Here is a 26,410-nt window from a genome sequence, read left to right on the forward strand (position 1 = left end):
TTGAAAATATAGACCATTGAATTCGTGAACATCACAAGCAAAAATTTAAATCCCGTAAGTAGAACCTACGTCGGAGAGGAATTCTTTTAATCCTTACCCTGAATTATATTCCTTAACAGGTGATAGTAGCACAAGAATACTGTCGGTCAGAACGGACGGTGTCGGATTGTTCAAGTTAAGGTTAGGACAAACGTGGCGTGAATTTGTTCGCCCTGAAAATTAACATTTTGATCCAAATTGTAGCTTTAAACGGGATAGTATTCTACCTGCACAATTGTTGGGAAGAAGAAGGATTACGTATTGAACCGATGTAAGTAGCGTATAAGTTCCATAGGGCATTTCATTAATAAAGCTCCACAGCTTTTAGCTGATTCATGCTGAAAAGCCGTTTATTCAATCCACCCAACACATATTTTTGGGAACCTAGCTAGCAGTACCATTTTTACGCATGAGCCGACTGGGCTAGGGCCAGGAGTTCCAGGATTTTAGGGTCCCCAGATTATATATAAAATCCTAGCAGCAACAACTACAAGCACCGGTGGCTCTATGAAAATTACCAAAAAGGTGCGTTCCTATTATTTTTGTCGCGAAAAAGAAATGGGTGGGTAATGTCAGATACAGTGATAGTGGAATAGAATACCCTTACGGCTGTCGTACACACTTATGCAAATCTATAATCATTGAAGTTCAATATAGTTTTCAAAAATGAAAGATGTTTAAATATAATTTTTCGATTCTTGTTTGATAGCCAAATAAAAAAGATTTCGTTGTCAGGGTTCTGCCGCTCATCAAATAGCGTCTATCGGTACGAATCGGAACAAATAAAGAGTATCTCCTCATCAGTTGCTCATAAAAAGATGATTATTTTTTGAACATTAAAACAACAAGAGAGACAAATTATCTTTTGCGTAATATTACATTTCTTATATTTGAGCATATATTTACAATGCTTTTTGAAAGTCAAAATAAATGAAACTAGTAGATTTATAAACAATCTCGCTCCGCAGCTTTTCGCGGAAAACTTAAACTCCGTGAAAGATTCAGCTCTTAATTTTAATTTTTTAGACTATTAAGAGGATTGAAAGTTAAAATTATAAATATTTTATGCATTTTTTGAATAATGTACTCGAGTTTTCGGTCTTTTTAGCAGTAAGTGCGTTAATAACCTTAGATTTTTTAAATAGATTTTTGTTCAGTCCGTGCACAATTAAATTATCTAAAAAGCAGTGTTTTGCTGGTAAACAAGCCTTGAAATTCCCATATCAATGAATAATGCAGCCTGCTCGAAGATACAAATTTAGCTCTGCCGCGCTGTAAATTGTGTGATAATTAAATCAAAATATTCAACCATTATGAACACTATCATAATGAATACTGGGGATATTCATTGTGTCAGTTATGGCTATTTATAGTAATAGAAAAGTATTAAAAATATTTTGAGATATGTATATGCTAACTCTCGAAAAGAACTTTGATATCAGACAAAGTATCGATTTCGCAGCAGAATCAAATGCTGACTCTAAAGATGAAGTCTGCTATAGACACGGAATGGAATAAACTAATTGCCATAACAACAAACAATCCAGATTGATCTCACCTCCCTATACTGCCTTCTCCGTATACCGGTGTCGATGTACAGTCCTGAAATAGCAGCTTCGTCGCATTGGCACATCTGGTTATGAATGGTACCTACCGCAAATATTCAGCGTAACTTAACTATATTGAAAATTAACTAGTTTTTTGGTTTTTGATTTGTGCTTGTTGTTGACGCTGCCCAAGATAGACTACGAAATCCCAGTTTACCGAGCCGTTTTCGAATGATTTTATGGAAAACTAATGTACTTCGTAAATTAATATAAATATGGTGAACAAGTGTCAAATATATTGCTAATTGGGACAAGATGAACCAAACCCTCGGACTGGTGTCCTCGGACTTTTCCAAATTAGAGCAATTCTAACGGTACAGAATGAAATTGAAATGAAATTGGCGTTCTTAGACCTGATGATTACCAGAAAAGTGGACAACAAACTAAAATTCGGAGTTTACCACAATCTAACAACCACAGACTAATAAGGTAAAGTGCTTATTTTCGCCATACTTAGCAGGGTGTCTCACTAATTCATTCATTTCTTGGCCAACAATCAATGGAATGCGTAAAAATTGACATCAACAGCTTTGCTTCGTTGTTAAGTACCAAGATAATAACACAAATGCACTGAAAACAGTAAAAATCTCGTGTTTGAGCGCAACGAAAACTCGAATCGAGAACCCCTATCGTTGCGCTACCATTTGACTCAATGCGTTGAACAAAGATGGCTGACACTGCTCTAACAAACGGCTTCAAATGGGTAACGTGATAATAGAAACATGGCGCAAATAGGCTCATCACCATAACTTCCGACTAGAGGTGTGCGCCACGCCGCCGCCGCCGCCTCGCCGCGCCGTCGATTGTATGTAAAAATAGTAAGCACATCGGCGCCACGCCGGCGCGCCGCCGATTTTTACCTGAGATACAAATACGAATACAAATTAAAGACACAAAGCAGTGAAAAAGATGGAAAAATATAGAAAATGGCAAAAAGAAAAAAAATTCAAAGTAGGTTAAATAGAAAAAAGGGAAATAAAAACAATGAACAAAAGGAATATTAAAAAAATCTGAAAGAACAGTAAAAAATAAAAGAGGAAATAAATCAAACATATAGATAAATAGAAAACAATTAAACATGCAAAATATGGTGAAAAACAAAAATAAATTCCAATTGGAAATTAATTGCGAATATAGACAAATTGGAAAAAAAGCTAAATAAAATGAAAATAAAATGATGCTGAATATTAAAATATGACGCAGTAGAAAAAACGGAGCACAGAATACAGGATTCCTTCAAGAAAATGCCAAAAAATTAAATAATTTTCAAAGCAGCGAAATAACAATATTAAATGCTAGTAACATGGGAAAAACGTAAAAAAGAAGAAAAGTAAACAGATGGTTAAAGTGAAGAATAACGGAAAATAAACAAAAGAGGCAGAATGTGACACTGAATTAAACGAATTTAAAAAAGTATGCAAGACTTTCATAAAACAAATAAAATAGAGAAACAGGGATCTAATTCCAAAAACGTTTCTGGTTGGGTCAATATTGATTACTTTAAATATCCGAGCAGAAGTTCTGTTTATGCCGGTAAGACATAGCGAAGCCGAAACTTGTCTTGACTTAGCAGGCCTTCTGTTCGGGCGGGACATCATGTTTGACCAGTCGTTCGATTGAAACACAAAGTGTGTTTTTGTTTTGGGGATTTCGGGTCAAGCGGGCGCTAATCTATTCCGACAATAAGTTAGTGTCGGTTTTCAATGAGACGAAAACCCATGATTTTATTAAGTTAGGATTTGTGCCCTTCACGTTCAAAGACTGGTTTCACCAAAAAAAATCTCGGCCTAGTGAGAAATTTTGGCGCTAACCCAATTTTTTCTTCTTAGGGGTAAATATAGTATAGTACTTCCAGGTTGCATTCGTCGAACTACCTCTGTGCAATTTTACAAGTTATGGTTAATCACGGAGTAACTACTAATTGTATCCTCATAATGCGCATGCTCATTAACCGTAGAATGTAATGTTTTGGCAAAACTAACCACGTGTTTTTTGGGGATGTACCAACGTAAGGCATCGATTCACACTCACAAAAACGCGACGTGAAACCGAACACAACGCTTACTAAATATAAAAATATTACCTTTTTGGTCGACCGGTTTCAGGCTCGATATTGTCCATCTGCGTGCAGTACTCATCGCGAAGAGATTAAAAATGTTCACAGAATTTTCAGATTTGTCAATGGCAAAATGGGTACTGATATTAACGTGGCGTCCTCGTTTATGGGCGTATGTTTAGCATTGACTATATACCTGGATACACACGCGTTCAGGTGTGCAAAGCTCCGTTCATTTTTCACGAATTTCTATATTTTGTCTATTGTGTTATTGTGGGCTATAGTGTGTGCCGCCACACTGGATTGATTAGTTCTTCCGTAGCCAAGAGCAGGTTCGTATTATCGAATGCGAACTTTGAATTTTCGCCGCATTTGACCGATGTACACTACATTGGCTCATTAGTCACATAGCGTCATTAGAGAATTGAAGAATTTGTCAGCAAGTAGCTGCCAGTACCCTCGGGAAATTCTCCTGTTCATCAGTTAAAGATGAAAACACTAATCTGGACGCCAAGTTTGATACACCTTACCAAGCATATTGCAATCGACCGGGCATCGATGATTTGGCAAAAAAGAAAGGTGTTCTGGAATGACAATATTCGGAAACCGAACATTATCGTGATTGCTGATTGGGATAGACATTAGCCCTATGCATGATTTTTTCCATCGCTTTGAAAAAAATGGAGAAGGAGGATATGACGTTCTAAATCACGGGAGTAGGAATGAAATGCATCAATTGTTAGTTTTTTATTTTATTTTGCTTTAAAATGGGTTTGTTGCCAAATGGCAACATTATGCGTTTGGGCTTTGTATAATCAAATCAAATAATCAAGTATGGAACATTGCAAAGCAGTTTCTATTCTTTGTGTGGCAAAGTGCAACCTTACATTTAGTGCATTCTATGCGTGAATATACTTTGCAGTTAGGCAATTTACATCTGTTTTTCTTATCACAACGATTTTCTAAGTGATCCTTGCCATCAGTGTGCACATCTTTTGAAGCGACAGGTTTCATTGGACCACGTCGTTTTTTCGCCTCAAGTTTTTTTCGATGATGTACGATGGTCTTCCTCTCTTCGATGATGTATTTGTGTTGTATCTACATAATGTGTCTGCCAGGTCTGTTCTGTAGTCAGCCAAATTCATAATATTGAATTCATAGCGTTCATTGGCTTTTTTGTACAATAGCCAAGAATTGGTTACTACTGCCATATCTAACATATGGTAAAACAATCGAATGTACCATTTTCGGCCTTTAACTCTTATCTTATATCTACCTAGATAACTATCCATCAGATCCACTCCTCCCATGTGCATGTTATAGTCAGTGATAATTTTTGGGCAATGAATTGAAATTTGCTTTTTCATTTTCTTATCAAATCTTTTGATAGTATTAACCGGTTCAGCGCCTACATAGGTTGAAACTAGTGTAACAACTTTGTTATCTTTCCAACAGATGGCACTGATAGGAACCCCTTCATAATCTGTTGTCTGCTCTTCAAAAGCTCCTCGAGGAACTGATTTTTTCATGAAATTATTTTGCGAAAGTTTACAATGTTTCCCAAGGCGGTTCATCCTAATTGTTCCTAAGGCGTGAATACACACATAGAAAAAATCGTGTAAATTTACGTCTCCTGATCCTGATATACGAGCATCAAAAATACTTTTACGTTTAATTTTAATTTTATGTCATATACGTGTAATTTTATGTCATTGCGCATGTAAAGTATATGTTTCATGTAAAATTAAGCGGAGCGCGGATATATTTCGTCATTTTGTGAATTACAGTTTATTAAATTATGTCATGCTTTCAATTACGTCAACGATAAAATTCATTTTTTTTTGGTGTATAGCTTGTGTTGCTAAATAGTGTAACAAAGGTAGAGAGGTATAGTAATTGTCAAAGTAAAGTATATGGTTCACGTTTTTGGCCAAGGGTCGACATAAACGGACTACTATATCCCACGGTACCAAGATCAGGTTCATTCGGTAAAATCTTGAGATTTTGTTGTCCACTATACACACCAAAAAATTCTGAATTTTATCGTTGACGTAATTTCAAACTTGCCACAATCTAACAAACCGTAATTGACGAAATGACGAAAAATAATCGTGTTCTGTTTAATTTTACATGAAAGATGTACTTTCCACGCGCAGTGCCATAAAATTACACCATTCAACATTTTAATCAAATGTCATATGTGGAGTAAAATTACGTGACTTGCAAAATTCGACGACATGTAAAATCTAAATCAAACGTAAAATATGTCATGGTCAGGAGACGTAAATTTACACGATTTTTTCTAGGTGTGTAGATTTCAAATCTATATGCATATCCCCTAACAGAGCATAACACGAATAATTTGAAACCCCACTTATGAGGTCTATTGGGCATGTATAGCTTCATGAAATGGACAACCTTAGTGCTACACATTTGCTCATCAAGAGACAGCCTTTGCTCAATAGGAATAGCTGTCGAAAACGACTCATTTAAATGATCTATCAAAGGCCTTATTTTGTGGAGACGGTCATGATTGGGATGATTTTTGGGCTTGTGAAGATCATTGTTATTGAAATGAATTAATGAACGAATTCTTTCAAATCTGTTCAGAGTCATAGTCTCCATTATGGTTGAAAAACCATGTCTTGACCAATACGATCTCACATTGGGATAATGATACACTGACGTGAATATCAGTATACCAAAAAACTGCCTGATTTCTAATATCGATACAGGCGGACAGTGGCTAATTCCTTTCTGCACCAGATAAAAAATTGTTCCTTCTACAATTTTCGCCAAAACAAAAAAATACGAAAAACACTGAAAAGGTGTCTGCCCATCTACGATCTGTTGTGGCGACGGCTGAGATCCTGAAAATAATACCCGTGCATCGTCGAATACGAAATGATCGCTCCTCCACGTAAGCTCTTGAGTTCCAGATTTTCGAACTGGAACAAATCGTGTGCTTGTGCAGTTGAATTCAATTGTGCTGGTTCCCGAAGTCTCGGGAAAACCTGCGAAGTCTTCTTCCTGATCTGCACTATCAGCAGCAGATGTGTCATCTTCGTCGTCATCAGAACTGCCCTCAAGTTCACGAATCAGATCCTCTCGGTTTTGATAATAATCCAAACTGTTGACATCAGTGATATCATCATCCTCGGATATCGTTCCATCCTGATGCAAGAAAACGCTCAAAAGCTTCTTCTCTGTATTTCCTTGCATCCATTCTGAAATAATTAAGAAATATCACTTATTGTTATCCATTACTTTGGTAGGTATCACTATATGCCCAAACGCATAATGTTGCCATTTGGCAACATACACATTTTATGCTGTATTGGAAAGTGATGATTTTTATCAAATAACACAACCTAGAAAGAGAATAAACTTACATTGTTGCTGTAATATTTTTTGATTGGATAATAGTGTGCTTTTGTGCTTGAAAATTTGTAAATTTTAATTCTCGGTGCAAAGCAAAACGGTAATTCCAACGACTTTCGTTTAATTGTGCGAAATGTCAACGATTAACGTGAACTGTGTCAATTCATCCAACTGTACTTGTCGGCTACAATGTACGCTGCCAAAAGGTGAAAAATGTTGCCAGAATATATCACTGATTGAGCTTTTTATTAAAAAAAACCGGTATGTTGCCAAATGGCAACAGTATGCATTTAACGGTTAAACATCCAAGCGCTGGTAATCCGAACTTTCGATGTAGTCAAAAACCGGCAAGACATTGATGTTTAGAACATCGAAACATTTAAGTTCGCGTTAGAAGGACTCCGCTCCAAGCCTGTAAGTTATATAAGGGTGAATAGAATACCGTGCCACCGAAATGAGCCCAGCAAGTAAGCAATGCATATTACCACTAATTGCATATTGTTCAGGTGTTTCCGGTAAGCTCCAGGATGATCTGCTAAATTTTCCTAGTATCTATTCCGATCTGTTCTAACTAACTTTTTTCGTATGTCAGAAAAATTGGAATATAAGATCTGGTATTTACAGAATAGTTGAAAGCAGTTTTTCTTTTCTATATTGTGCTTCTAAAATTAATGAGCGAATAAAGGCGCTTTAACCTAGGCAAATTAACCAGCGCAAAGTGTAAATTCCTCTGTCCCATCCCAAAGGACCAAAGGAGTGACATTAACCTTCGTAACCAAGTCACTCCCAACGTTTTATCCTAACCTTCTATTATCTGAAACGGTCATTCAATTCAATTCGAAAGACGAAAGACTAACTGCAGTGTTTTCCAGGATGCTTTTCAATACTGGCTGTGTAATGTTTAGAATGGAATAGAATAGAATAGAAACTCTTCAGGTTATCCATTTAGCACTGGATGGAAAATTGCCAAATTGACTCACTCGATGAGTGCTTTATTTTGTCTGTATCGTTGACATTAACCTGTAAATTATTCGGTTGCTGTTTTTTTCGGTTTCGGTTTAACTTTCAATTCTATCCGCAAAGATTCCAAAAGCACCAGTCACTCTCGCTGTGGAGGATAAGCCAAACAAGTATTCCCCAGAGCAGTGTGGGAAGCACACTGCGGCGCCATCCGGTATTCTAAGCAGAGCGCAAAGAATCCGGCTACTCGCAGTCGCTAGGGAGGTTCATACAAAGGAGCAACCAACGAGAACACCTGCAGAACTCGTTAGAAATTCAATCATTAAAAGAAAAAAATGTCCCGAAGATATTGATGTAAAACCCGGAGGGCTGCAGATCGCCAGAGTCTGCGGGTCAAACCCGGAGGGATGGTAACCTGATTTGTTAAGGTAACGTGCGTCACCGCTCCGCTCCCAGACTATCGTGTTAGAGCGCCAATATCTACGACCGCGCTACTTGAGCAAGCTTTTTCTCTTTAAACTACATTTTACCTTTATTCGCAATATGTCTAAAATTTTAAGCGCTTGATGCTTCGAAATTTTGTAAATGAGCTTGACCTCGTTAATCTCAACAAAAATCCCCCTATTATCTACTGTTATAGATACCCAGAAGCGACACCAAAATATCATGCACTTGACCCAGTCTACCGCTTGCTGCCTCGCAACAGATTCCATAAATAAATTCCTAGTCAACAAAATTCCTAAAATTTATATCGTCATACTGTTACAGACCTTCAAAATGACGCGGCAAAAATGCTTTCACTAGGTTAGTAGTGCCTAGCTCGCTCTGTCTCCGCCGAACTGAAACCTGACACACCGTGGAAATCTGTTTACCATTATTATTACTTCGATGACCTAATGGTTGTGGTGGGCAACTTTGTGGCATACTAATTCGCCGATTGTCATTTCTTCGTTTGCCTTGCTTACATGAACCACAACTGCCAATGCTAATTTACTTCTTCTTTTCTTTCTGTCTTTACAGGTGCGTATCAACCCACCGAATTGGTTCAGACTCGGGTGAGTTGGAATATGGTTTAAATTTGCATTTCGAACAAAAAGATCAGATTCGAACGGTTATTGAATATTCACCGTGACATATTCATTGACAGAAGCAAAATCCAACCACCACCGCGTTGACCGGTTGAGAGTTTCACTTACCCTACCCGTGCCACAAAGGCTACTTATCCCTTCATCGTCGTCATCAGCTGAGTATCTAATTGAATTGTAAATCACTGGTAAACTCGTGTATAGAATGCGATGATATAATAATATTGGTAAAATGCACAGCAGCGCAATTCAGCCAGTGGCTTTTGCCATTTTCATTCACCACGTTTATTTCCCTATAGGAATTAATCATGATAACAGCTGTACGGGTATTTGGTGGCCGCAGCGGTAGACTTTCGATCTGCCGGAGTGACTGTTAGAAGGTTTGGGCCACTGCAAAAAAAAAGCTAAACTCATACTTTGCAGCTAAACATACGATTTTGATGGGGTGTCGGAGACCAGCGGCAAGAACTGAAGGACGACGCTATTTTGATCCTGTTTTTGTGGAATTTCGTTTGATCGTAGCATCGCTATACTTTTTTTTCACTGTGTTATATGGTTGCAAATCGAAACATTGTGATTAACCTGATTAACCGAGACATGCCTCGAGTTCCAAAGGTGGTCAGCTGCCGCGGGGGAGCTTACTTTCAGTTTCATTGAATTATAATACCAAACGTTCTGCGTGGAGCAAACTGCGGTTTATGGAGGCGTTTGATCGGATTATTAAATTGAAATATGATTTCGTTACGATCGTTGAGTAGTAGGTAGTACAGGAAAAGGCAACAGTGGCTCGAGATTTAACCTACATAATGGACGAAATGTGCTGTATGTTTTGGAATGTCAGTTACATGATTTGGTAATAAATCATTGTAAATCGTTTTCGCTGGAAACAAAACAAAATATACTCCACACTTACGGGTTATAACCAAATACCTTACTCTGGCATCAGCAAGCCTTCAATATTCTATAATGTCACTAAGAAATATTAAATAAGTACCTTTACTAACAACCATATAACCCTCACACTCTGCGAGCGTTTGTCATTGCTACTTGTGCTATATAATTATAACAGGTTCGAAAACTTGCATGAATCCTTGCATCAATTGTAAACGTCATATCACACCTAAAGTCAATCATAATAACATACACCTTACTTATTACTCAACCCGCTAGATACGGTGCCGCGGCGGCTGCTGACCGTCATTTATCTTTAATACGCACGAAATTGGTAATCAAAGGGTATCAATCACTGATAGACTGCGCGCGAGGCTGATCTGGCCGGTTGTCTCGTGACCGAACCGACATACCCATTACAATTTGCACAGATCATCACACCCACCTCTTGAAAAGAAACCCCGAGTCGACGTGCCGCTCCGCACCGGTGATAACTATAATAATCATGACCACAGGTCCGCGCGGATGAACGCGAGAATCGTCCGCCAGGGGTTTGCGCTTTGAATGAAAAAGAAAATACAAAATGCCAGAAAAAATAAATTCAATATCATTATCTAACTTTTTCTTCGGTTCACCAAGAGACGGTCTACGATAAAATAAAACAAAAAAATGAGCAGAACGTAAAAATCACGTGAACGTCTCGGCGACTGACTGCCGAAGTAGGTATTGAGAGCAAATTATCACCGGGTAATGTTGCTACCACCGACCGTAATACTAACTACGAGGTGGACGAGTAGATTATCCGAGCGGGAAAAAAGTCGGTACTTTCCGACGACGACTAGTTCAATCCGTATAATGTTGAGGGCTAAAATGCGTCAGATACTTTAAAAAAAATGTTTCAATGAATTTCGTTGAACTGACGTTGGACAAGTTTTGATAATTTTCCATAATATTGTGATGGTAGAACAATTGCGCCTTAGATAATTCAAAATAAATTTTCGAATATCTGACTTAATTGTGTGCTGCCCATAATCGCATATTTTTCCCATTTTTATGGGATTTCCTATCATTGTGGGACTGATTGCGGGAGCGTTTCAAACCTATTTCCCACATGCTCTGCCATATTGATAAAATTAATTGATACTATCACCGTACGGAACGCCAATCGTTAATACGAAGGGCGGAGAGGAGAGGAGAGGAGAGGAGAGGAGAGGAGAGGAGAGGAGAGGAGAGGAGAGGAGAGGAGAGGAGAGGAGAGGAGAGGAGAGGAGAGGAGAGGAGAGGAGAGGAGAGGAGAGGAGAGGAGAGGAGAGGAGAGGAGAGGAGAGGAGAGGAGAGGAGAGGGAGAAATAAAAACATAAAATACTGCCGATACCAAAATAGACACAACACATGGCTTATATTACCAGCTAAGCTGCCATTCGGTTTTATTTGTTGACATTTTTTTTAAACACCTGAAAGTTAAACTGTAAATTTGCGCATACATTCTAAACGGTCGCCAAACGAGTGATAGCGTTTGCTGTAAGCGGGCGACCTCTCTTTGATCAACTTGAAGTGTTGTGTTTAAAGCGTTGATATATTCGGATACGAGGCCTCGTGTATTCTGAACTACCGTACTTTGTGTGTATTTGTGTATTTTTACAAGAGATAAGCGCAGTTGGTCTGTGTTTAATCCCAGTCGAGCTCGTTAAGATTTTTCTGAGGCGAAAAAAATCTGTGATCACACCTTCCTGTGGAAGGGAAGTAAAGTCGTTGGTTCCCGGTCCATGAGTCGATGGGTCGATATCAGGTCCAGATATTGGAGTCACCTCTCTCGCGTCGGTGTTTGGCATCGTAGTGAAAATTGGCCGACCGAAAATAACTAGAACATGAAAAGGAAGTAGAAAACAAAGAAGAAGAAGAGGAAGAGGAAGAAGAAGAAGAAGCGATTTTGGAATGGATATCTTGACGCTATGATCAAATGTTTGAATGCTCATGGGGTAACTTTGTTTTCGTAGTTGTGGTCCACTAGGATTTCATAACAGTCTATTATCTTTCTCCGGATAAAACCAACCTAGAGTCCGTGTGACCCTAATACTCTTTTCGGGGTTCGCTATAGGCGATTATAAGCCTGCGTGTTTGATATATTCTAGTTGCTGTACAATAAGCGCTGGAAAAACATGACTCACGTCAAAACAAGGAATATACGAAAATTCATCAACGCACAGTGCCTTCAGCAAAGTTTGTCTAAAAAATATCCCTCTTTTAATAAAGTATTATTTTGGTGATTAATCCCCCTAAAGCTGACAAGCACATTTTTGTATGATCATTTATGAAAATAACAAAAAACTGTATTCAGCAAAGTTTATACTTCGTTCTATCTATGGAAGTTGTCCTTCAATGTCAGCTTCTTCCTCCGAACAGCCAAGATAAACCGTGTAGTGTCGGTAATAGATTACACTACGGACTACCTGTTCCGGTGGTAAAACCCACCAAACAGGGAACCCCAATTCCATAGTGTCATGAGACCCGTGCTATGGGTAAAATTATTTAGGAGGTCTAAAATATTCTCAATGGCGAACGAAGCCTGGGAAGAGTTGGGCGAACTCCCCAGTATGCTGCATTACGCAGCGGAACGTTCACTCTACGCACCGAAGTTTTTTCACCGATGATCCGCTTAATTTTGCCGAATTTTGGTTGGCTGGGGGTTCGGTGAGACTCTCGGCTGATGGTAGTTCGGAAAAGTTTTGCTGAGTTTTGATTAGCAAATTTCGATGTTTACAGACGAACCTGCCCAGAGGCCGTGTGGTATCCGGCCAAACGTTGAGCCCCTAGGTTCTCCTACCATCAGTCGCCTCCTACGACATGGGAGCAGTCCCATGTCGTAGGAGGCGACTGAGAGTAGGAGACCCTAAGTCAAGGTGTAGTTCCGTGCCGAGGACTTGATGACTGGAAGGTCTAAAATGTGCCAGTCGCCCACGGAGCATTTTGGGTTTTCCCTTATTGTGTTATGCGAATCTCTGACACAGTGGACCATTATTTTCTTCGCAAATCGTGGGAATCAAATGATCGTGTCGTGTGGGTTTGCTGACGATTACCAAATACTTATTACTGGACTTTGCATTGGAACAATTTTTGACTTAATGCAACAGGCATTAAGAGCTGTCGAACAGTGGTGTCGACAAGTTAAATTATCAGTTAACCCAAGCAAAACTTCAATGGTTCTTTTCACGAAGAAGCGAATAATAGCCGGGGTTCGTCCCTTGCAGTTCTTTGATTCTGAGCTGCTGTGTGCAGATCAAGTCAAATACGTTGGAGTTATATGATTTACTCGACAATTGTACGTCCAATACTATCATACGGATGTCTTGTGTGGTGGCAGAGGGGAGATGTGGTGACAGTCCAGTCAAAGCTAAACCTTCTGCACAGAATGGCGCTCATGGCGTTGACTGATTCTTTCACCACAACCCCGATTGCTGCTCTTGAGGCACTTCTAAATATCGAACCATTACACATACATCTCAAACAAGAAGCACTATCGCGCATACAGACTGCAGGTTACTGGGCTTTGGAACAGTAACCATGTTGATCTTGCTACCATTCATACACGATTGTGGTCACAAATGGTTACATGGGGTGAAGACATTCTTGCTCTCAGCGATATTACACTCACATGTAGTTTTCCTTACAGGACATTCCTTGTGAAGATTCCCTCTCGAGAGGAGTGGATGTTTGGCTATATGGAAATACAACAACAATCGCAAGTAGTCTGTTACACTGACGGTTCTCTGATGGAGGGACGTGCTGGTGCTGGTGTCTACTGATGTGAAATGAGATTGGAACAATCTCACTCACTAGGTGGATACTGTACTGTATTCCAAGCAGAAATCTTTGCGATTATGTGCGGGGTACAATCAGCCCTTTAACTCAGTTTGTCCGGCAGAGTTATAAACGTCTGCTCCGATAGTCAGGCTACAATCAAGGCCCTTAGCTCAAATAAATCACGGTCCAAGCTTGTGATCGCGTGCCGAACCCAAATCGAAGAACTAAGCATTGTAACACGATCTACCTTGTCTGGGTGCCCGGACATTCCTGTATTACTGGAAATGAATGGGCTGACGAATTGGCCAGGGTAGGTTCAGCGATTGACTTCGTTGGTCTTGAGTCTGCCCTGCCAATTTCGACAAGTTGGATAAGGGACAAAATACGGTCCTGGGCTTCGTCCGAGCACCGCAATTATTGGAGAAATCTACAAACGTGTCGCCAAACAAAGGCGTTTCTAGAACAACCGTGCCCAGTGATTTCGAAAAAACTCCTACTGTTAATAACCTTTCCAACAAGCCCCTCGTTCGCTGCAATCACTGCTTCATCTACTCGATGCGGCGAGTAGGGTTCGCAGTAACGACCCTTTTTGGGGAGAACCGGTACTACGGTACTGAAGCCCTCAGTACCGGTAAAGTACCGGTACTCGAATATTTTTTAAAAAAATTCGAAAAAAAAAGCTTCAAACTGAAATTGAATGCTCAAACTGATGATCTTTTTCTCAGATGATTGATTTGTGCTGATCAAAAAACATGTGTATTGTTTTTAATTGCTTCGAAATGGCAAGACTTATTTCACAGAAGATATTTTTCGTATAGGGCACCTTCTTTTATTTCGAAATCTAGGCCACTTTGAAATCAATAACTGCTAAGTGGTGCGACTTTCGTCGATTTGAACAGATGGTAAATGTATGAAACCCTATTAACAACAGTAAATCAAAGCAAGAATGGCAGTAAATCCGAGCAGGTTAATTGCATTTCCTCTCTTGCTTTTCTGAAAATTGGTTCCGACCTTTATGTCGTTTGCCTGCTATTCTCGAATTCAAGGCTCCTTGCTTTCCTGTAAACTATGGAGTTTTGCTGAATTTTCCGATCACCAATAATTACAAATCGCCTTTGAAGCAGTTCACCAAATCTAAAACTGTTAGCTACTAAATCGCTGCTCGTTCTTTTATAGATAAAGGTATAAGAGCAAACCAAATACAAACATGACTTAGACCATAGTCTTATTACGCGCCACCCAGTGAATAATGGAAACCAATCAGAATGTCGATAATAAAACTTTAACTTCTAGAATTATTATGATGATGGCCCCACCTCATTCCCACACAAAGGTGTTATCTCAATGATTTATCTAGAAGGCAAATTAATATAATTAAACGTTATCTTGCAGACCGATATTTTGAAACAGATCCCCCTGCAGAGTTAACATATTTGTCATAAAAAATTGTATAGTACCGAAAATACCGGTACTGGCTTTTGTTCAGTACCGGTATTACGGTACCAAAAATGGATCGGTATTCCCGGGATTTTCGGTACCGGTATTACCGGTACCACAACCCTAGCGGCGAGGCGTAGGTATGCCGGAGCAAGTCGGCGCGTCGACGAAGACCGGATAATAAATAGACAAAGCTAATTGTAAACAAACGAAACAGAGAGGAATCATCTGGACCACATTGTGCGATAGGTTATCTTTAGTATAATTATTAAGATATATCGGTAAATCAAATACCACTAATCTCAAATTGAGCAAAGGTCGATTGTGGTACGAGCTACCTTAATATGTCGCAGAGGTTTGCTATGTAGAGAACAGGTTTGAAGTAAATTTACGACACCAAGTTTATGCTCGAGTAGCATCATGATTAAATGCTTCTCTTATTGTTATTTAGTTACTTATCATCTGAAAATCATCTCCAAGAGTGCAATTGTCTACTTGAAGACATCGAGAAGAAACTAATTGTATGTTAGTATGACTTAACTGAAATGTACCATTGAATTAAATAAATTTGATTTCAGTTCGAGTCTCGCCAAAAACGGACTGCGAAAACTTCTACAAGCTCGAAAATTACAAGTAATTAGCACTCCAGGAGCTGAGAGTACCAGTACACACTCCGTTGAAGATATGATGCAGCAAGCGGCCTTTAATTGTAAGCGTTGTAACCAGCCTGACCATGTCGAGGACATGGTGGCCTGCGACGGGTGCAACACCTGGTGGCACTATAGTTGCGCAGGTGTAACGGAAACAATCGCCGATCGATCATGGAGATGTAGCCACTGCTCCACATTCTGCGGCTCTATTACCTCGGTAAGAACAACCATGAGCGCCCAACTAAGACTGGAGCAATTAGAGGAAAGGAAAGCTCTGGAAGATAAACTTCAGATGGAAAAGGCGCAAAAGGAACGAGAGTTTTTGACCCAGAAACATCAGCTTGAGGCCGAAAAAGAAAGAGGCAGCCTGAAAAGCTTCAGTAGCCATCATAGTCAAAATGATGTACGTAACTGGGTTACCGAACAAAACTTCGTTGTCGACAAGGCTAACCCGCCTGTCACAAGCACATCAACCCCAACTACCGTGTCAACAGCTACAGTTTGCTTTCTAAGACTACTGGCCCCGTACAACGACCTGCCTTGGGAAACATGGATTCGTCTACTCAGCCTGTTTACACGCTCGCTCCGATTCTACAATGTAACCCGCCAATCAATTATAGTATACAACAACAGCAGCATCCAGCCATCACCTCATATGTTCTGCCAAAACCTATGCTCCCTCCGATAAGATCCTCAGAGGCCACAGTACCATTCATTCCAGTACAGTCTCAAGCGAATCTTGCTTCTCATGTGAACGCAATCAATACTGGATTCATGACAGGTCATCCACCAGGAACTTACGTCCAACCGGGACACCGTTTGAGGTTCGTTCTACAGCGCAGTGTATGCCATACCCATCGGTTTACCAGCAACCATCTCTGGTGTATCAACCTTTGCCGTTTCCGACATGCTCTTTCATGCCTCCAACGACGACATATTCTCATACAACTGAGCCACTTGTTATGAATTCACGTGCGAACGTAAATCAGGCACACCCTGCAATATCTATGACCGCGGTTAAAACGCAAACCTTGTCGAAAGATCAACAGCGACCCGGGATAGCTTATTCGCAACTAAACCCCTCACTTGGAGCAAGTTATTCATTGCAACAGCCGATACCACAACTCAATGGATCAGCATTCTATCCACCACCAACGCTTGGGCATTTCGTGCCGCCACAGTCGGTGTGGCCATTGGATGGGATTATTAGCCCGCAACAACTCGCAGCACGCCATGTTGTCAGTAGAGATCTACCTAAATTCGATGGAGACCCTTTGGAATGGCCAATGTTTTTGAGCTCGTTTGAGTCGACTACAGCCATGTGTGGGATACAACCTGATGAAAATCTTGCTAGATTGCAAAAGAGTCTAGTTGGAAGTGCTCGTGAGAAAGTGCAAAGTATACTCACTCTGCCTTCAGCAATCCCGGAGATTATTAATACATTAAGAGATGAATGCGGACGTCCCGAGCAGCTAGTCCACTGTTTGCTATCAAGGATATTTGGATCGTGTGAAGATTCCCAGATGCTACTTTCCGGAATACGATCCGCGTAGCTACCAATCTTTACAATTACATGTGTTTGTAGATGCGAGCGAGCTGGCATATTGTTGTGTTGCATATTTTCGGATCGTCGATGGTAACGGTTCTGGAAGGTGTTCTTTGGTAGCATCTAAAGCTAAAGTAACTCCATTACGACCGCAGACTATCCCAAAAATGAACTAAACGCCGCCGTGATGGGTGCACGTCTTTTCAAGACAATAGCAGATGCCCACAATCTTCCAATTCAGAAACGGTTTATCTGGACCGATTCGACCACTGTACTGTCCTGGCTCAGAGCGGACCCACGAAAGTACCGTCCTTACGTAGCATTCAGGATTGCAGAAATACTCGACGAAACCAAATTCGACGAGTGGCAATGGGTCCCAACCCGTATGAACATCGCGAACGAGGCAACGAAATGGGGTGGTGGGCCAAGTTTCGACCCCGGCAGCAGATGGTTTTGCGGACCGGACTTCCTACTTCTTCCAGAGTCAGAATGGCCAACGAGTAAATTCAATTTAGAAGAACCGACCGAGGAGCTACGGGTTGCCCAAGTGCACCGAGAAGTTCAGATTCAAACACTTGTCACCTTTTCTGATTTCTCTCGCTTGGAAGGCCTATTGAAAAGATTGGCCTATCTTCATCATTTCGTGAACAAATGTCGATTGCATAAACCAAAGTCAGTGCAAACCCGCAATGTGATGCTGAATCGGGAAGATTATGTGGCGGCGGAGCGAAGCTTGTGGAGGATGGTTCAGGCTGAAGCGTATCCTGATGAAATAACAATACTAAAATTAAATGCAAATTTACCGTTAAAGCAGCATAGGCAATTGGCGAATTCTAGTGCTCTGAAACGTTTGTCACCATTTCTAGATGAAGATAATATTCTCCGACTGGAAAGTAGGATCGATCCAAAAGCCGCATTCTATAGTTTCGACTTTCGCAATCCGGTGATTTTACCCCGACAGAGTTATGTGACGGAACTACTCATCCTTCGCATACATCAGCGCTACGGTCATGCCAACAAGGAGACGGTGTTGAATGAGATCAAGCAGAAATTTTACGTGTCAAAGTTGAGATCATTGATTAGTAGCGTGGTGAAAAAATGCATGTGGTGTCGCGTTTATCGAGCCAGACCTGACGAACCAAGAATGGCCCCTCTCCCTCAGGTCAGAGTGTGTCCCTATGTACGTCCATTCACCTTTACTGGTGTAGACTATTTTGGACCGCTGATAGTAAAGAAAGGAAGAACCAACGTCAAACGGTGGGTGGCATTGTTTACCTGCCTCACGATACGTGCCGTTCATTTGGAGGTGGTGCATTCGTTGTCTGCAGAGTCATGTAAAATGGCACTACGTCGATTCATTAATAGGAGAGGAAACCCTCAGCAGATATTCAGTGACAACGGTACAAACTTTCGTGGCGCAGCGAGGGAGCTAGCCGAGGAAATTAAAATCATTACCCGCAAATTAGCGGACACATTCACCAACGCGGAAACAGAATGGCACTTCAATCCACCATCCGCCCCCCATATGGGCGGCGTATGGGAACGAAAAGTTCGATCCGTCAAAGAGGCGTTCAAAACGCTATCACATCCCGATAAGCTGGATGATGAAGGACTCACCACACTTTTTACTGAGGTAGAGATGATCGTTAACTCCCACCCTTTGACGTTTGTACCATTGGAAACACCGGAGCAAGAAGTTTTAACGCCGAACAAATTTCTACTTATGAGCTCGACGGGGGACAACAATCCAAGTAGAGTTCCAATGCAGCAAACAATTACTCTGCTAACTAATTGGAAATTGATGCAATATCTACTAAACCAATTTTGGTCACGATGGATCCAGGCTTACCTTCCAACCATTGCTAGGCGAACAAAATGATTTTCGAACACAAAACCGTTACAGATCGGTGATCTTGTAATCGTGGTCGACGAATCAGTAAGAAACGGATGGATACGTGGCCGCGTGATTAAGGCATACCAGGGACCCGATGGTCAGGTGCGTAAAGTGGATGTTCAAACGAATACGGGTATTCTTCAACGACCAGCGATCAAGGTGGCTCTCTTGGACGTGCTCGAAGATAGTAAGGCCAACCAATGATAGGCATTACGGGTCGGGGTGTTAATAACCTTTCCAACAAGCCCCTCGTTCGCTGCAATCACTGCTTCATCTACTCGATGCGGCGAGGCGTAGGTATGCCGGAGCAAGTCGGCGCGTCGACGAAGACCGGATAATAAATAGACAAAGCTAATTGTAAACAAACGAAACAGAGAGGAATCATCTGGACCACATTGTGCGATAGGTTATCTTTAGTATAATAATTAAGATATATCGGTAAATCAAATACCACTAATCTCAAATTGAGCAAAGGTCGATTGTGGTACGAGCTACCTTAATATGTCGCAGAGGTTTGCTATGTAGAGAACAGGTTTGAAGTAAATTTACGACACCAAGTTTATGCTCGAGTAGCATCATGATTAAATGCTTCTCTTATTGTTATTTAGTTACTTATCATCTGAAAATCATCTCCAAGAGTGCAATTGTCTACTTGAAGACATCGAGAAGAAACTAATTGTATGTTAGTATGACTTAACTGAAATGTACCATTGAATTAAATAAATTTGATTTCAGTTCGAGTCTCGCCAAAAACGGACTGCGAAAACTTCTACACCTACATTTATCGAAGCTCCACTGCGGCATGCTGACCAGGGCTTTTACCGGCCACTGCAAACTAAATAATCACATGGCAACTATTCAGCGCGTTGAGTCTTTTTCATGTGATCTTTGTGAATCCGACTACGGAACCTCATATCATCTGATATGCAACTGTCCAGCAGTAGCGCAACTGCGATTTCGAGTTTTCGGCCGTCCTTATATAGACGAAGCCATGTTTGGACGACTGAAACTCAGAGACATACTAAAGTTTCTCACCCAATGTGGTAAAGAGCTTTAGGCTTACTCGCAGGCGCGTTGAACTACTGGTGAGTTTACTTACCTGCTGTATGTTGTTCTTTTTGTGCTGTTATTTTTCCCACCCTTCCAATTCTACTTCCCCACACCTTCTTGTCTTTTCCTTCCGCTCAGGAAATGATGAAAACACACGGCAAGGCACAAATCCCTGACTATATACGAGGAACGTGCCATTTGAGCCAATATGTTCTGATTGGTGATTAATCTCCCTAAACCAGAGAAGCAAAGTTTTGTTTGGTCATTTATGATAATAATAAAAAACTTTATTCAACAAAGTTGATACTTCGGTCTAACCGGTAATTCTGGCCACTTTCTCGTCATTTTTGATGAATCTTCGTGCCACGTTTCTCGCTATTTGTATATATTATAAGCAAAAAGTAATTTATAATGGCTAATGTTATAGTTATGATATATGAAAAATGAACTGAAAACCAAAAAAAAAAAAATGCTTAGCGCTAGATAATAATATTGAGTATTGGTTTTATACGTTACCTACCTAGCAGTCTACGTCAGACAAAGGTTTTTATATTGTATGGAAAAGCAAAAAGTTAGTACTTTCAACTGTAATCAAAACCATGTGTGGATTTTCGCGATTAAGAAAGTTCCTTAAGGTGCAAATTGACTTAAAAATATTCCACTATAACTTTTTTGTTTTAACAGCTACATATTTATCGTCTTCTCCAAAAATGTGTATTTCATCGCCCTGAACAACTTTGTAGAAGATCTTTTTAACATAAAAATAATCGTAAGAAGTTATTTTAGAAAAATTGTTTTTAAGGGGTCTCATATCTCGCTATCCTTGCTATATAGAGCTTTAGCGTCTTCTGAAAAAAATCTTCACATTTCTAGCACTTTGCTTCTTACTAAATCATTTGGGAAAACAAATTTTCAATCTCACTTTTAGGTGAATTAATCACTCAACTCATCATATCAAAAGATGCGTCTATTTATATCTAGAAACTTCTTCGAAGAAGTCTAATCTCCAAATCCAATGGTTCAGGAGTTATTGAATTTTGATCGTGAAAACGGCGTTTTGAAACACTGTGCTGTACAACTGCTGGATTTGGCGTTACTATCTGCCGATAGGCCTTGAGGGCAGACTTCACTAGGATGCAAACAGTGGTAATAATATCTTAAGCTTGAATGCGATCCACCGTAGCTAACAATTGACAACGAGTGAGATCTGCCTGAAAAGGGGCGGCGACGATTTGCTGATAAGAGCCATTGGGGGTAGGTTTACCCCATTAGGCATAAATACGTTAGGCATACGGACGTTTGGCATACGTACGTTAGGCATAATGAACGTTAGGCATAAAGACGTTAGGCACAATGAACGATAGGTATAATATATGTTAGACATAATGCACGATTGGCACATTGGACGTTAGGCATAAATTATCATGTATCACTTAGAGGGACTTATTGGTGTTGGCCTCGGGTGGCACGAGCGTCCATGTTTGATCTTTTTCGTTTCGTAGAATTACACTCAACAAATAAATCACTTTGATTTTAAGTTATTATTCACGTAAATGAATAAATTTCACCTTTCGAAAGACATCACGTGGTTCCTGTAAACCCTATCGGATTTACACATAACCCTTAGGTGATGCGACAATGAATCGTGAAACACCTTGGGGGTAGATGGGTCCATAAGTAGGTATTGGGGCTGTAGCGGTGATCACGATACAGTTTAGGAATCTGATGACATCATCACAGTTCCTCGATGGCGGAGTGGTTCACGCACCCAACTAGAGACTGGGAAAACGCTGGTTCGATTTCTGCTTGACGATATAAAAGGTCACCGTTCCGGTCATTCGTTCTCTGTCTATTTTCCATTGGACACGTTCCTAAAAACCTAGAAAAACGGAGAAAAACCTGACTCACGTCAAAACAAGGAATAGAAGTGCTGATGATGAAATGTGCAATGCTGTAATTGAGTATGGTTAGAGCAGCACACATTAATCTTCAGCCTAAACGTATAGAAACTATGAATGTATTCCGCCTTCTGCAAGAAGGAAAAGCTTCCATGACTTTAGTTCAAGAACCGTAAAGAAAACTTCTATTTTGGAAAGCTACTTAACCCCGTCTTCGTAACTTTCAACAAAAAATGCTCGACGTATAATAGAGTGGGACACGGTTATATGAAAAAAATAAAATTTTGCTCCAAGTAACTTTTTGTGTCGAATTTACCTCCCAGAAGATCTCTACAAATTTTAAGCTCGATCGGTGAAACTATATTTTTGCGCCCGCGGTTTAAAGTTTACATGGGATTTCGTATGGGGATATCATCTTTTGCAAAATAATTCTTCTAAAAGTCGCCCGTTACCTCCTAAAAATATACAGATGCATGATTTTTATTGGAAATTTGTCAAAGTCTAGAAGACCTCGAAACGATCAGATGCTTGTGCAAAAACTTATAAAGCAAAAACCGGTTGGTGCCCTGAAGATTGATAAAAATTTCAGTTTTCATAGCATCACTGCTGCTGACGGTCGAATTATAAACAAAATTTTCAACTTGCTTTTTTATGCACAAAAGAAGCCTCATTTTATCCCTCAAAACTCTTGCGAAGTTGCCAAACAGCATAGATAATTGATTTAGGCACGTTGAGAGAAGATCAAAACAAAATAACGTATAACTGTCTTACCAACTGCAGTGGTGCTAGAAAAAATGAATCAGATCGTTTTGTGGTCTTCGAGACTTTGCGTCTTTGTTAAAGTTCCCATGAAAGCCACATAACGATTTATTTTTAGAAAGCAATGAGCGACTCCTGGAGGAATTACTTTGTGAAAGTAAATTTTCCCATTCAAAATCCCATGTAAACTTTAAACAGTGGGCGCAAAAATATAGTTTCACTGATCGAGCTAAGAATTTGCAGTTGTTCTAGGACCCAAATGTTTTATGTTTTATGTTTTATGTTTTATGTTTTATGTTTTATGTTTTATGTTTTATGTTTTATGTTTTATGTTTTATGTTTTATGTTTTATGTTTTATGTTTTATGTTTTATGTTTTATGTTTTATGTTTTATGTTTTATGTTTTATGTTTTATGTTTTATGTTTTATGTTTTATGTTTTATGTTTTATGTTTTATGTTTTATGTTTTATGTTTTATGTTTTATGTTTTATGTTTTATGTTTTATGTTTTATGTTTTATGTTTTATGTTTTATGTTTTATGTTTTATGTTTTATGTTTTATGTTTTATGTTTTATGTTTTATGTTTTATGTTTTATGTTTTATGTTTTATGTTTTATGTTTTATGTTTTATGTTTTATGTTTTATGTTTTATGTTTTATGTTTTATGTTTTATGTTTTATGTTTTATGTTTTATGTTTTATGTTTTATGTTTTATGTTTTATGTTTTATGTTTTATGTTTTATGTTTTATGTTTTATGTTTTATGTTTTATGTTTTATGTTTTATGTTTTATGTTTTATGTTTTATGTTTTATGTTTTATGTTTTATGTTTTATGTTTTATGTTTTATGTTTTATGTTTTATGTTTTATGTTTTATGTTTTATGTTTTATGTTTTATGTTTTATGTTTTATGTTTTATGTTTTATGTTTTATGTTTTATGTTTTATGTTTTATGTTTTATGTTTTATGTTTTATGTTTTATGTTTTATGTTTTATGTTTTATGTTTTATGTTTTATGTTTTATGTTTTATGTTTTATGTTTTATGTTTTATGTTTTATGTTTTATGTTTTATGTTTTATGTTTTATGTTTTATGTTTTATGTTTTATGTTTTATGTTTTATGTTTTATGTTTTATGTTTTATGTTTTATGTTTTATGTTTTATGTTTTATGTTTTATGTTTTATGTTTTATGTTTTATGTTTTATGTTTTATGTTTTATGTTTTATGTTTTATGTTTTATGTTTTATGTTTTATGTTTTATGTTTTATGTTTTATGTTTTATGTTTTATGTTTTATGTTTTATGTTTTATGTTTTATGTTTTATGTTTTATGTTTTATGTTTTATGTTTTATGTTTTATGTTTTATGTTTTATGTTTTATGTTTTATGTTTTATGTTTTATGTTTTATGTTTTATGTTTTATGTTTTATGTTTTATGTTTTATGTTTTATGTTTTATGTTTTATGTTTTATGTTTTATGTTTTATGTTTTATGTTTTATGTTTTATGTTTTATGTTTTATGTTTTATGTTTTATGTTTTATGTTTTATGTTTTATGTTTTATGTTTTATGTTTTATGTTTTATGTTTTATGTTTTATGTTTTATGTTTTATGTTTTATGTTTTATGTTTTATGTTTTATGTTTTATGTTTTATGTTTTATGTTTTATGTTTTATGTTTTATGTTTTATGTTTTATGTTTTATGTTTTATGTTTTATGTTTTATGTTTTATGTTTTATGTTTTATGTTTTATGTTTTATGTTTTATGTTTTATGTTTTATGTTTTATGTTGTATGTTGTATGTTGTATGTTGTATGTTGTATGTTGTATGTTGTATGTTGTATGTTGTATGTTGTATGTTGTATGTTGTATGTTGTATGTTGTATGTTGTATGTTGTATGTTGTATGTTGTATGTTGTATGTTGTATGTTTTATGTTTTATGTTGTATGTTGTATGTTGTATGTTGTATGTTGTATGTTGTATGTTGTATGTTGTATGTTGTATGTTGTATGTTGTATGTTGTATGTTGTATGTTGTATGTTTTATGTTTTATGTTTTATGTTTTATGTTTTATGTTTTATGTTTTATGTTTTATGTTTTATGTTTTATGTTTTATGTTTTATGTTTTATGTTTTATGTTTTATGTTTTATGTTTTATGTTTTATGTTTTATGTTTTATGTTTTATGTTTTATGTTTTATGTTTTATGTTTTATGTTTTATGTTTTATGTTTTATGTTTTATGTTTTATGTTTTATGTTTTATGTTTTATGTTTTATGTTTTATGTTTTATGTTTTATGTTTTATGTTTTATGTTTTATGTTTTATGTTTTATGTTTTATGTTTTATGTTTTATGTTTTATGTTTTATGTTTTATGTTTTATGTTTTATGTTTTATGTTGTATGTTGTATGTTGTATGTTGTATGTTGTATGTTGTATGTTGTATGTTGTATGTTGTATGTTTTATGTTTTATGTTTTATGTTTTATGTTTTATGTTTTATGTTTTATGTTTTATGTTTTATGTTTTATGTTTTATGTTTTATGTTTTATGTTTTATGTTTTATGTTTTATGTTTTATGTTTTATGTTTTATGTTTTATGTTTTATGTTTTATGTTTTATGTTTTATGTTTTATGTTTTATGTTTTATGTTTTATGTTTTATGTTTTATGTTTTATGTTTTATGTTTTATGTTTTATGTTTTATGTTTTATGTTTTATGTTTTATGTTTTATGTTTTATGTTTTATGTTTTATGTTTTATGTTTTATGTTTTATGTTTTATGTTTTATGTTTTATGTTTTATGTTTTATGTTTTATGTTTTATGTTTTATGTTTTATGTTTTATGTTTTATGTTTTATGTTTTATGTTTTATGTTTTATGTTTTATGTTTTATGTTTTATGTTTTATGTTTTATGTTTTATGTTTTATGTTTTATGTTTTATGTTTTATGTTTTATGTTTTATGTTTTATGTTTTATGTTTTATGTTTTATGTTTTATGTTTTATGTTTTATGTTTTATGTTTTATGTTTTATGTTTTATGTTTTATGTTTTATGTTTTATGTTTTATGTTTTATGTTTTATGTTTTATGTTTTATGTTTTATGTTTTATGTTTTATGTTTTATGTTTTATGTTTTATGTTTTATGTTTTATGTTTTATGTTTTATGTTTTATGTTTTATGTTTTATGTTTTATGTTTTATGTTTTATGTTTTATGTTTTATGTTTTATGTTTTATGTTTTATGTTTTATGTTTTATGTTTTATGTTTTATGTTTTATGTTTTATGTTTTATGTTTTATGTTTTATGTTTTATGTTTTATGTTTTATGTTTTATGTTTTATGTTTTATGTTTTATG

General features: G+C 37.3%; 1 protein-coding gene and 2 long non-coding RNA genes across 25 annotated transcripts in view; all 3 read left to right on the top strand.

Moving 5' to 3' along the window:
• The window catches only part of LOC131693868 (uncharacterized), a 293,335-nt gene that overhangs the window by 153,380 nt on the left and 113,545 nt on the right, over positions 1-26,410 (top strand). For 3 of the 23 annotated variants that reach the window (XM_058982095.1, XM_058982103.1, XM_058982108.1), the window contains one exon: positions 9,064-9,098. The exons of the other annotated variants lie outside the window; for them this stretch is intronic. The gene's annotated coding sequence lies outside the window, so the exon portion shown is untranslated. The remainder of the gene's footprint in view (positions 1-9,063; positions 9,099-26,410) is intronic. 23 annotated transcript variants of the gene reach the window in all.
• Positions 15,015-15,875, top strand: LOC131693872 (uncharacterized). Its single transcript, XR_009306345.1, has 3 exons — positions 15,015-15,639; positions 15,709-15,778; positions 15,836-15,875. It is a non-coding gene; the product is annotated as an uncharacterized LOC131693872 (long non-coding RNA).
• Positions 19,400-20,335, top strand: LOC131693871 (uncharacterized). Its single transcript, XR_009306344.1, has 3 exons — positions 19,400-19,886; positions 19,956-20,025; positions 20,083-20,335. It is a non-coding gene; the product is annotated as an uncharacterized LOC131693871 (long non-coding RNA).

Source organism: Topomyia yanbarensis, chromosome 3 (assembly GCF_030247195.1).
Source record: "Topomyia yanbarensis strain Yona2022 chromosome 3, ASM3024719v1, whole genome shotgun sequence".
Classification (NCBI taxonomy): Eukaryota; Metazoa; Arthropoda; class Insecta; order Diptera; family Culicidae; genus Topomyia; species Topomyia yanbarensis.